The sequence below is a fragment of the Myxocyprinus asiaticus genome, chromosome 1 (assembly GCF_019703515.2).
Source record: "Myxocyprinus asiaticus isolate MX2 ecotype Aquarium Trade chromosome 1, UBuf_Myxa_2, whole genome shotgun sequence".
NCBI lineage: Eukaryota > Metazoa > Chordata > Actinopteri > Cypriniformes > Catostomidae > Myxocyprinus > Myxocyprinus asiaticus.
In genome coordinates this window covers 24659440-24672860 of record NC_059344.1, presented here as the reverse complement: position 1 = coordinate 24672860, position 13421 = coordinate 24659440, and the positions used below count along the sequence as shown (strand labels likewise).

At 37.5% G+C, this 13421-nt stretch overlaps 1 protein-coding gene across 3 annotated transcripts in view; it reads right to left on the bottom strand.

Moving 5' to 3' along the window:
- LOC127419430 (tumor protein p53-inducible protein 11-like) overlaps window positions 1-13421 on the bottom strand; it is a 72702-nt gene that overhangs the window by 37878 nt on the left and 21403 nt on the right. The gene's annotated exons all lie outside the window — the stretch shown is intronic.

Genomic DNA, 13421 nt, shown 5'->3' with positions numbered 1-13421 from the left:
CATGTTAGCAATCACATTTACTTAAAATATCGAATCAAACCAATCCATCTGAAAATATAGACAGCTGACTTGCTACATTGCTGCCTATTCAGTTAATGGCTTAACTGACAGCTGTTTTGAATGAATGGAACTCTTAAGAAAACTGGTCTCCGAACAGTTTGAAAAGCACCTTATTTTCATTCTACCTCCGTATACAGCCTCCGCAGGCAGAATTTTCCTGGTTTCGGACGCAGCCTTAAAGTTGCACTCACACGCTTGTGTGGATCCTCAATCTCCTGACTTAGATTGCCACAGACGGACCATCATGATTTGTGAATGAGAGGAACTTTTGATCCTGATCCTGAAGTTTTTGATTCTGGCTGATGGAATACATGCTTCAGAGAAGATATTAGATGAGTGCTCGACAGGAAGAAAAAGCTGGATTTTCGTGAGGTTCGTGAATTACATCTTTTTAAACCAGATATCAGACAGTATATAATAGAAGTTTTATTGATATTTGCCTTTTATCATTAGAAAAGTTACAGAGAACTGTTGAGGAGAGACTGTTAGAATATGTGTTTCAGAGGAAGATTTATGAGCTTCCACAGGATGCTGGATCTGCTTAAGTTGTGTGAGGCTGGTTTATTTACATCTGTTTAAACGAGATATGCGAGATATTGCAGACGTTATATGATATTAGTTTTATTGATATTTGCCTTTTATCATTAGACAAGACAGTTAAAAGTTACAGGGAACTCTTGAGGAGAGAGAGGGAGAATGAAACAGGCGAGCACTTTAATATTATGAGCTTAAACACGTCTGCCGTGGCTCTGATATGCAGACCGTTTAAATGACACTGTGTTACACATCGGTCTATTACTGTAGTAACACGATGGCATGTAACAACAAAACGAACAGTGACTAGTCGTTTACGTCTCAGTTGCTTCACATGCAAGCAGGAGATTCTCGCCTCCCTCAAGAAAACAAATCGGCCAAACGGGAAAATTTACCGCCCGATGCCAATAATTAAAAAAGTCCGAATATTGGCCGATTTATCAGCCTCGGCGATATATCGGTCGACCACTAAATTAAACACACTCCTTTAGCCTATAAAAATTTTACATTTCAATGTAAATAATTAATTAAAACAATAATATGTTTCCTTCGAGAGTTTCTTAATTTAAAAAAAATCTTAATTCTATTAAATCTTTTCCCTAATTCCACATTTTCTACTTTTTTTTTTTCAGAATTCCATGTTTAAAATTTATCATCAAAATTGTCTCTAATCAAATTAATCCAAACTTTAATCAAATGAAAATAGAACAATTACTTTTCAACAAAACAATTTTTTATTAAATGCTTTGGTAAAGATCCTCACAACGTAATCTACAATATTCGTCTTATTTTTGTCAAATAAAGTACGCAACAGAGCATCACATTATAAATGAAAACAGTGCTGAAAACGATTCAGTGCAACAGCACTCTTGCTTGTGAGATAAAGGTTCAACATAATAATAATAATAATATTAATAAAAATAAAAACATTTTACTATATATTTCTGTCGCAATTTCTTAAATTTCAAGCTTTTATTTTTAATCAAACTTTTAGTTTGATGTGAATGCATATCTGGTTTGGTGTTTTTGACAGTAGTTTCACACTTGCAGATAAAACGTTGGTTATATGACCCAGTGTGATTATTGAAGCACAAAATTCAGTGATTAAATTATACAAAAATTTAGTATGCAGGTGCTGCACGTGTCACAGTGAATGTGGGCTGTCACAATGCTCATAAAATGTAGCATTTTTCAGCATATGAGCGGCTTCACACATTCACTATGTAGCGTGCAGCACATGAAGACTTCATAGTATTTAAAGCTGCTGATTTTTTGGTTAAAAATGAACAAATTGCCATTATTAAATAATAATCATGATCTACTGGTGGTAAATAAGAGTATTGTTTATCTTCATCAAAGCAAGTAATATTATTATTTAAAATGTTTAATCGTATAACATAATATCAACATGGAAATAGCACGTTATGACTCCATCTCGTCATGATCACACACAGGCGATGTCAAGGTAAGCTCAAATTGGGAGATTCATCCGCCAGAAGAGCAGTGCCAGAACACAACTGACGTAATGTATTCTTCCGCAAACTGCTTGCGATTTTAAGTTTCAACCACAGATGTCGCTAGAGAGCACAAAGTTACGTAGTGCAGCTTTAATAAATATTTAATAAAATCACACTCATTTGCGGTTTAATAATCAAACTACGACATATCGCAATTTCAGTTTGATTAATTGTCCATTTCTGTGTAAAAGGAGTATCAGAACATGCGCTCAAATGAGTGTGTGACCATTTGAAAAGACAGAACACTTGAATGACATTGTGCTGGATCACTTTATTTATTTATTTATTTATTTTTCTTTGGCAGCATCATTACATCAGTCCCTTGAAAGAGAATCAGACCTCAGCTATATTTCAGTGACACAATAAATTACAAAAATTAAATGAGAACAGACAATTGTGTTCATTTGGTTCATTTTTGTTTGTGGTATTCCTGTTTTTAATCGATAAATATGGTGCTGTCACTTTTCCTGAAAGATTCTTTTCTAGAAAAAGCTCTTTAGAACACACAAGAGCATTCACAATTAGCAATACAAACAGTAGATGGACATTAAAGAATACATGATGATAAGATGAGGATTATGAATCACTTATACCCTTTTCTGATCAATATTAATGCAGCCACTTGATCATTCGCAATTTAAAGCTACGCTATGTAATTTTTTTTTGTAAAAAAATAACAAAATGTTATTAATGAGAGAGTGCAACAAAAATCCATCTTTTAAAACATGTCTTTACCCACATACACTTTGATAAACCTATAATAATGATTTATATTTTAGAGCTGTCGGGACGGATTTCGCATACATACGTCATTCGCCCGTGCGTGTTGACGTCATATCCGTACACAGAGAAAATAAGCTGAAGCTGAAAGTTTGTTGTCACAATGAACGAGAAAAATTGACCATGGAACATTCAAAACAGCAAACCTCCAGGAAATCACCGGTTGTAAAAACAAAGAAACCCCGAACAGAGTAGAGTCTACAAGCAAAAAGGGAAAGCGACAGAGTCCATAATAAAACCCGAATCCAACATCGGCTTGGCTTTCAGAGGTGGCGACAACTCCGAGATCTGAAAGGATTTAAAAAAGCGACCCAGAGATGGCTTTTTTCTTACTCAACAGGTAAGAAATTTTATTGATATGGTTTATGTATAATTGTGTAATCACACACACACTCACATTTGTGTGTGTGTGTGTGTGTAGTGAAATACAATAATTATACTGTAATCGGTGCAGAACTTTTGCTTGCTAGCACACGTGTGTATTCTTCTTTATAATGGAAATACTTTATATAAATAAATCCTTTATTCCTAGGCTTGCCAACGACATGTGAGTCTTGAAATGATGTTGACCACTGGTTGGTAACAATGACAATCTATAAATTAGTTACTACCGTGGTCTGTTTGGCCAAAATATCCTGCGGTTATAAAAACTTTACAAAGTTTGACCTTATCAGACTAGCAGTCGTTATGTCTAATTTGAACAAACAAAGTTGCCTAACTTTTGTAATGTAATGTATTTCAAAACATTAATGTTTCCAATAAGTCAAAACAACAGCATAAGATATTGGCACGTACCTGCTCAGATGACATGATTTCGGATATCCGTCTTTTCCTTCCTTTCGTTATTTATTTGTCCATTTGCTCTGATAAGATGTCCTGTTTTCATGTGCACACCGGTGCCTCAAACCACATTCATCCGCGCAGAGAAGCAGTGACAAAGCACAACCAAAACCATGTTCTTCAAGACACACACAGTTTTATTTTTTAACCGCTAGAGGGCCAAAAGTTACATAGTGAGCTTTAAGGAGCCGATCAGTGTCTTCGTCCTACAGTGAAAACAAAGTAGTTTCTCTTCACAGCTTTCAGTCAAACTTAGGTAGCGTTTAATGTTTTATGTTGTAAAAACACGATGAAGTGAAGATTTTCCTGGCGGTCTCAATGCCATGTTTATAGTTTTTCATGTATGACCAGTAGTGGCTCGTGACCACAGATATTGGTGGGGCAGATCTTCCTCTGAGTGCTACAGGTTATGTACAGTATAACCGCTGTTTTGTTTTTGTTTGTTTTTTTGTTTTTTTTGTTTTTTACATTATTCAACTCATTATTTATAACATTATGAATATTATAACAGAACTATCTACATTCCATTTACACATTTTCACAGTACTAAAAAGTATATTAGTAGCATATTAGTACCATATTTTCCCTTGGGAAAAATGAGGGGCGCTGTGGAGTTCTGGAGGGCAGCAGATTCTCTGCTCCACATGTGGTATATCTATATCAAACACAGTGTAACAGACGTTTCAGCTACATTACAACTTAAGTAATAAAAACTTTTTCTAGGCCTGATTTTAAATGCATAATTCAGCATTTTTAATACATTTACAGGGTAACAAATACCATTATTGTCAGTTTATAGTATGGATCTATGTTTTCAAGTGGATGAATATTTAGGCGAGGCTCTGCACCTCTTGCCCATTTAGACGAGCCGAGCCTGTGTATGACAATTGTAATTCTGAAGTGAATGGTCAAACTCCTCTTCCGTCGAGCAAGGGATTGTGGGCAATATCAACTGAAAAAGTGTTCAAGTATCCACACTGTGAAAAACTACCGGAAATAGTATGGGCAGATAGGGTGCAGTTTGGGACACAGGGACTGATTCAACCAATGGAGTCATTTTAATTACTTTTATGCTGCCTTTGTGCTTTTTGGAGCTTCAAAGTTTTGGTCACCATCCACTTGCATTCTATGGACCTACAGAGTGGAGATTTCCTTCTAAAAATCTTTGTGTTCCACAGAAGAAAGAAAGTCAAATATATCTAGGATGGTATGAGGGTGAGTAAATGATTTTCTGGTGAACTACCCCTTTAACAAGTGTAAATATACATGTGTTCACTGACAGTACAGCATCTTGGCTGAAGTAGTATGTTATAAATAATCCACCAAAAATCAAGAAGATTACATAATGGGGTGCTCTATCTCTAAGTTAAGCCTTAGCAACATCAACAATTCATAATCTTACAAATGTAGCCTACTACCCAGCAAAAAGTTGGTGAAAAAGGGGTCCTTTTTGGCCTGTTGCTCAGTAACCCTCTTTTGACAGTGCCCCTTGAAACTAAACAAACTGTTTGACATTAATCTTTTCTAGTCTTTAACTGCTACTTCAAAAAACATTGCCGCCATGTGAGGTAGAAGAGGTTTCGACAATAAAGTTTTTCTTAATAAGCTATAAATTTATATTGAAATAATGTGTAGTTAGAGGTTTGTGTTTCTTTACATATTAAAGTGTACTCCCAATTAGTTCCACACAATAATGTAAAGATATTCTAAACTGATTATGCAAAAAAACAACACTGGTATCGGATCAGGATCGGTATCGACCGATACTGAGATTTCCGATATCGGAATCGGATCGGAAGAGAAAAAGTGGTATCAGTGCATCCCTAGTTTGAATGTGAAAAGAATTTCAGAGATCCTACATGAATTAGAGCATACGAGATGCACATCCTGTTCTCTGGCTATGTCCTAACATCAGTCACACACTTTCTCTTGCCATGACAACACATTCTCATTCTCAGCAGATAAGAAAGGTCAGTGCAGATCTGGGTGGGATTTACAGTCATGCATATTGCATGAATTGGGATCTGACAGATTAAACATTTCACCCTATGCACATATTTGGAGTGCAAAGGTTTCTTAAATGAGGCACAGGACTGAGCACCCAAGCTATACATCATGTTGACTGCATTACAGTTGTTAGGGAAAGCAGTTTTTCCCGATTATTGTGCTGCAATGCCTTCAGCTTACAGCAGTCATTAGCTGCAGGCAGAACCAGCACCTTTTGAGAGAGTCTGAGCCTGTCATACTGATCTGAAGAGCTGCATGACGTCTTCCGATGGATTGTCAGAACAGCCTCTGAAAACAGCTGCATTCTGTCTACCAGAAACAACCCAGTTATAAAATGTAAGCAGCCTTAATTACCCGATAGCAAAATTGGCTGTATTAAGATGACAGTATTTTTAAATAACACATAATAAAGCACACAGTGTTCCCTCACTGTAAATGCTCATATTTCAGCTGGGACTGACATGAATGAATCCCTTAATATGTATCCAAGCATAAACATCCAGTGCTACCTAAACATAATATCAGATACAGAAATAGCACATTGTAATTTCTGTCATTTGTGCCTCCTGGCAGTTGGCATGTGGAGGAAAGCTCTGCCTGCTGTGTGTAAGTCTGAGACCTGCTCTGAGTCATGTCAGTGGAAATAATGTGAGCATGCAGTACGCTACTGGTAAAGTAAAACAGTGCTGACATAATTCTCATTTTTCATCCTATGAGGTTATAAATTATAGATGTCATAGGGGCAGATTCACTAAGAATGAACTGCGGCCAGTAATAGTGCAGTCTGGATATATGCCAAGTTATAATGCTCTTCCCCATCATTTGATGATTATTTACTGCTGATATGATCGGTTGAAAATGTTCACAAACGTCTCTTTCAAATAAAATTCATTTTACTGCCTAGTTTCATTTAGCGGTAATAGCACAATCTAAATTGCAGCAAGCAACTTTTGTGAATGAAGCAAAATCTACAATGAGCCTAATTTGCATAGTAACAGGGCTCCAGACTAAAAAAATTACTTAGGAGCCATTGGCTCCTAAACTGAAACATTAAGGAGCCCAATGGCTGTTTTTAGTCGCCAAATCACAGAATTGCTCGATTTAGATTGTTGTTCAGAAACAAGTTAGAAAGCCGAAGAAAAGTATGAAAGCTGATAACCCATTAATCGAAGTTTTAATAAACCGTATATATAGTTGAGAAAATAAGTTTGCATTCCCTTTTGTCTCAAATGTTCACAACCCTTTCATAATTTATATAAATATAAGAGATAATATTTTTTTATTTAGTACTGTTCTTCAGAATCTGCATTACAGATATTTACATGAAGTATAGTATGCATATAGTAGTGTGTTGTCTTCTTGAGCATCAATGAATGTTTGCACCTTGTGTAATCGTTGTGTACAAGTCCCTCAATAGACCTTTTTCACACTCCGGGTTTTGGAACACGTAAGTAAACGTTTGCAGGGTAAAATTCGACAGCGGTGAATGGAAGTGAATGGGAGACCACGGCAAATCTTATTTTCACTTACGCATTTGCTCCAAGAGCAAAAGAAAAAATCCACTATTTCATCTGAATGACTTTCCAGAAGAAAAAAAAATAGAGAGCGGTGGATTAAGTCAGATGGGAGAAGATGCCAAATTTACTTTCACTCTCTCAGCAGCTGTAATAGAAACCCCCTCGCAGCTGTGGTAATTATTTTTTTTTTAAACTAATTCCAAGGTAATATAACACAAAGCATAATGTTATAAATTTATACTCAGTATAAAAAAAATAAAAAAATAAAAATCATACAAAAAAGTTTGCCAGATTTACACTGCTAAATAAGGTGGAAACGCGTCATCACAGTCTGTGAAAAAGGTCTATTGTCCTAAGTGTCAAAAGCTTGATTTATTTATATATATATATATATATATATATATATATATATATATATATATATATATATATATACAGGTGCATCTCAATAAATTAGAATGTCGTGGAAAAGTTCATTTATTTCAGTAATTCAACTCAAATTGTGAAACTCGTGTATTAAATAAATTCAATGCACACAGACTGAAGTAGTTTAAGTCTTTGGTTCATTTAATTGTGATGATTTTGGCTCACATTTAACAAAAACCCACCAATTCACTATCTCAATAAATTAGAATATGGTGACATGCCAATCAGCTAATCAACTCAAAACACCTGCAAAGGTTTCCTGAGCCTTCAAAATGGTCTCTCAGTTTGGTTCACTAGGCTACACAATCATGGGGAAGACTGCTGATCTGACAGTTGTCCAGAAGACAATAACTGACACCCTTCACAAGGAGGGTAAGCCACAAACATTCATTGCCAAAGAAGCTGGCTGTTCACAGAGTGCTGTATCCAAGCATGTTAACAGAAAGTTGAGTGGAAGGAAAAAGTGTGGAAGAAAAAGATGCACAACCAACCGAGAGAACCGCAGCCTTATGAGGATTGTCAAGCAAAATCGATTCAAGAATTTGGGTGAACTTCACAAGGAATGGACTGAGGCTGGGGTCAAGGCATCAAGAGCCACCACACACAGACGTGTCAAGGAATTTGGCTACAGTTGTCGTATTCCTCTTGTTAAGCCACTCCTGAACCACAGACAACGTCAGAGGCGTCTTACCTGGGCTAAGGAGAAGAAGAACTGGACTGTTGCCCAGTTGTCCAAAGTCCTCTTTTCAGATGAGAGCAAGTTTTGTATTTCATTTGGAAACCAAGGTCCTAGAGTCTGGAGGAAGGGTGGAGAAGCTCATAGCCCAAGTTGCTTGAAGTCCAGTGTTAAGTTTCCACAGTCTGTGAAGATTTGGGGTGCAATGTCATCTGCTGGTGTTGGTCCATTGTGTTTTTTGAAAACCAAAGTCACTGCACCCGTTTACCAAGAAAATTTGGAGCACTTCATGCTTCCTTCTGCTGACCAGCTTTTTAAAGATGCTGATTTCATTTTCCAGCAGGATTTGGCACCTGCCCACACTGCCAAAAGCACCAAAAGTTGGTTAAATGACCATGGTGTTGGTGTGCTTGACTGGCCAGCAAACTCACCAGACCTGAACCCCATAGAGAATCTATGGGGTATTGTCAAGAGGAGAATGAGAAACAAGAGACCAAAAAATGCAGATGAGCTGAAGGCCACTGTCAAAGAAACCTGGGCTTCCATACCACCTCGGCAGTGCCACAAACTGATCACCTCCATGCCACGCCAAATTGAGGCAGTAATTAAAGCAAAAGGAGCCCCTACCAAGTATTGAGTACATATACAGTAAATGAACATACTTTCCAGAAGGCCAACAATTCACTAAAAATGTTTTTTTTTATTGGTCTTATGATGTATTCTAATTTTTTGAGATAGAGAATTGGTGGGTTTTTGTTAAATGTGAGCCAAAATCATCACAATTAAAAGAACCAAAGACTTAAACTACTTCAGTCTGTGTGCACTGAATTTATTTAATACACGAGTTTCACAATTTGAGTTGAATTACTGAAATAAATTAACTTTTCCACGACATTCTAATTTATTGAGATGCACCTGTATATACACTATATTGCCAAAAGTATTTGCTCATCTGCCTTTAGACGCATATGAACTTAAGTGACATCCCATTCTTAATCCATAGGGTTTAATATGACGTCGGCCCACTCTTTGCAGCTATAACAGCTTCAGCTCTTCTGGGAAGGCTTTCCACAAGGTTTAGGAGAGTGTTTATGGGAATTTTTGACCATTCTTCCAGAAGCGCATTTGTGAGGTCAGACACTGATGTTGGACGAGAAGGCCTGGCTCGCAGTCTTCGCTCTAATTCATCCCAAAGGTGCTCTATCGGGTTGAGGTCAGGACTCTGTGCAGGCCAGTCAAGTTCTTCCACACCAAACTCGCTCATCCATGTCTTTATGGACCTTGCTTTGTGCACTGGTGCGCAGTCATGTTGGAACAGGAAGGGGCCATCCCCAAACTGTTCCCACAAAGTTGGGAGCATGGAATTGTCCAAAATCTCTTGATATGCTGAAACATTCAGAGTTCCTTTCACTGGAACTAAGGGGCCAAGCCCAGCTCCTGAAAAACAACCCCACACCATAATCCCCCCTCCCCCAAACTTCACAGTTGGCACAATGCAGTCAGACAAGTACTGTTCTCCTGGCAACCGCCAAACCCAGACTCGTCCATCAGATTGCCAGATGGAGAAGCGCGATTCGTCACTCCAGAGAACGCGTCTCCACTGCTCTAGAGTCCAGTGGCGGCATGCTTTACACCACTGCATCCGACGCTTTGCATTGCACTTGGTGATGTATGGCTTGGATGCAGCTGCTTGGCCATGGAAACCCATTCCATGAAGCTCTCTACGCACTGTTCTTGAGCTAATCTGCAGGCCACATGAACTTTGGAGGTCTGTAGCGACTGACTCTGCAGAAAGTTGGCGACCTCTGCGCACTATGCGCCTCAGCATCCGCTGACCCCGCTCTGTCATTTTACGTGGCCTACCACTTCGTGGCTGAGTTGCTGTCATTCCCAATCACTTCCACTTTGTTATAATACCACTGACAGTTGACTGTGGAATATTTAGTAGCGAGGAAATTTCACGACTGGACTTGTTGCACAGGTGGCATCCTATCACAGTACCACGCTGGAATTCACTGAGCTCCTGAGAGCGGCCCATTCTTTCACAAATGTTTGTAGAAGCAGTCTGCATGCCTAGGTGCTTCATTTTATACACCTGTGGCCATGGAAGTGATTGGAACACCTGAATTCAATTATTTGGATGAGTGAGCAAATACTTTTGGCAATATAGTGTATATATATATATATATATATATTAAATTGTTGTAAATACTGTTACCGGATGGCCCAGACACAGAGACTACAAGAGCGCAAATTGAATGAATTCCCAGATGCAGTTTATTGTGCTACTCCAATCCCAATCAATAATTACCAGAAGAAAAAAAAGTGGTACACAATATGGGACCTTTCATTATAAAGAAGCCCAAAATACACATGGGACTCTTATTTTGAAATGTATGCACTCCCAGTTGTGAGCAAACTGACGGCTGATTTGCTGAGAAACTGAATCTGATTCAAAGTGCTAACCTGAGCTCCTGAGTTCAAACCCTCAGTTCTTTTTGGGTGATTCATGAAAAAGACCCGATTAAAAAGAGTAATTTGGTCAGGACTCTCTCGCGCTGGGTTTGCTGTTGTGTGCGGTGCAGCGAGCTCGTCAGAAACAGAACGGGTGAAAATCGGAGCAAGACACATTGGTGGAGCGCACTCTAAAGGTGTATTCAATAACTCACAAGATGATATCTGACGAAACCGCATATGAACGCACACCCTGACTGTCGCCAATGGAGACTAGATTTTAAATTATTGTCGCAATCAATTATTTTTGGTCGCATTTGCAACCACTTTAGTCGCAGTCTGGAGCCCTGAGTAAGGAGGTGTGTTTGTGCAGAAAGGAATGACAATGACTGCATTTAAATACTCAAATTGCAGCACAATTTCAGTGCTGATTGTGCCTCCTAAAATAGATTGCGGGTGGTTAGTGAATAAGGCGCAGGTTTTTGCGCTGAAATACCACACGTGCAACTGTTTAGTGAATCTGCCCCATACACTAGGCCTTAAACAATGGCACACAAAGAGAACACTTCAGTTTTCCCACCAGAAGACTAAAAGACAAGCTTGAAAGTGAAACACAAATACACAGTTCTCATGAGCTTACACTCCGCTCCACTAGAACTAATTTTAAATCAAATTCATAAAATATCGACAAATAGGTTATGGTGACATAACTATGGTATAGTAGCTCACGCCATGAAAATAAAAAATTAAACAAAGCAATGTTTCATCCTGTTGAAAGATTAAAAAGGCTGAAATGACCAAACCAGAATTTTCAGTTATTAATTTCCTAGCAATAATTTGATAAACTCACTGGAAATTTGCCTCCCACACTCTTCCTTCTCTCTGTTGGCCCAGAGCAATAACAAACTAAACTGTGTACTTACACTGCATGGCTAATGTCTCCAAGGTCCAAAATTAGGTAAATGCATCTTAGTACCTGCTTTTCATTCTCCCATACAAAATAGCTAAATTCTAGATAACAAATCAGTGTCTGACAAAGACCCTCAGAGCTAAATAGGCCGGAGGACAAAAAACAATCTTTGCTGGTGTGCAGTCATCTATGTCAGACAGTGAAGAAAAAAAAAAGGTAGGACTTTCTGTCCAAGACCATGTGTGAGGAAAAATCATTCAGGTTCATACTTAAAGGCAACAGCCATTCTGCAATTATTTGTGTTACAGAAAGAACCGCTTTGCTTCTCATTTCACATGGTTAAGTGGCATGGAGCATCCCACGTCAATAGAATTTTCATAACGTAGACAGAGGAGAATATTGAAGGGGGATCTGTTGGCTATTGCTAGAAATATATACTTTATTGATCTTAGAGGAAACTTAAGATGCATTTTCAATTCAGAATATTTACTCTTAATTTAATATTGAAGGGGGTGTCGATTGGCTATTGCTAGAACGATATATTTTATTGATCTTAGAGGAAGGTTAAATTATTTCCCTATTTAATATGAAACCGACGGTCAGACAATATTCCTTTCATAGGTATGATATTGGGAGCCAATCTATGAGCAGGGTTGGGGAGTAACGGAATAAATGTAACAGGAATACGTATTTAAAATACACAATGTAAGTAACTGTATACCACTACAGTTACAATTTAAATCATTGGTAATTAGAATACAGTTACATTCAAAAAGTATTTTGATTACTGAAGAGATTACTTTGCATTTTATTGTCATTTGTTTCATTTAATATTTAGTCCTTTCAGATGGAAAACATTTATACATATAAATGATGCGATCCAAAGAGCATTTGAACAGCGGTGAAACACTTTCTTATGATGTGTTACATTCATACGAGCAGACAGAGAAGTAAGCTTGAAATAAGTTTGGAGCAGAAGAAATAGAAATAAACCTTGTGTGAATTGTCAGCTTTACGCTAAGCTAAAATGCTATTTCTAGCCATTTTACATGCACATGTTACCAGGCACGATCATAATTTATCAAGAAAATTCATGTTGGCTCATAATTTCTTTTTTCTAGTAAGACCTTTGATATCGGGGCAAAAATCTTATTCTTGATGATAATTTTTTTATTGTTTTCCTGTAAAAATATCTAAAAAATCCTTAAAACAAGATAAATTAGATTGATCTTGTTTTTGAAACAACACTGCATAAGATATTTAGGTTTTTCAGAGAATGTATTTTTAACATGTGTTTTTTTGTCTTACTGTACTGGCAGAGTTTTTATAGTCAAAACAAGTGAAAAAATCTACCAGTGCTGAAGAAGTAATCCAAAGTATTTATAATACGTTACTGACCTCGTGTAATCTAACGGAATACGTTACAAAATACATTTTACAGCATGTGTTCTGTAATCTGTAGTGGAATACATTTCAAAAGTATCCCTCCCAACCCTGTCTATGAGAAATATTTCAGCAACAATTTTGCTGTGCTTCTTTAAATGAAAACATCTGTCAAGACCCACATAAAGCCAATACTATTGCAGTGTTTATTAAACTAATGTCTTGTGGGGCTTTTAGCCTGATAATCACACATACTGTAAGAGCTGGCTGAATAGGTACTGTTTATCTTATACTAGCATAACCAATGATAGAATGCT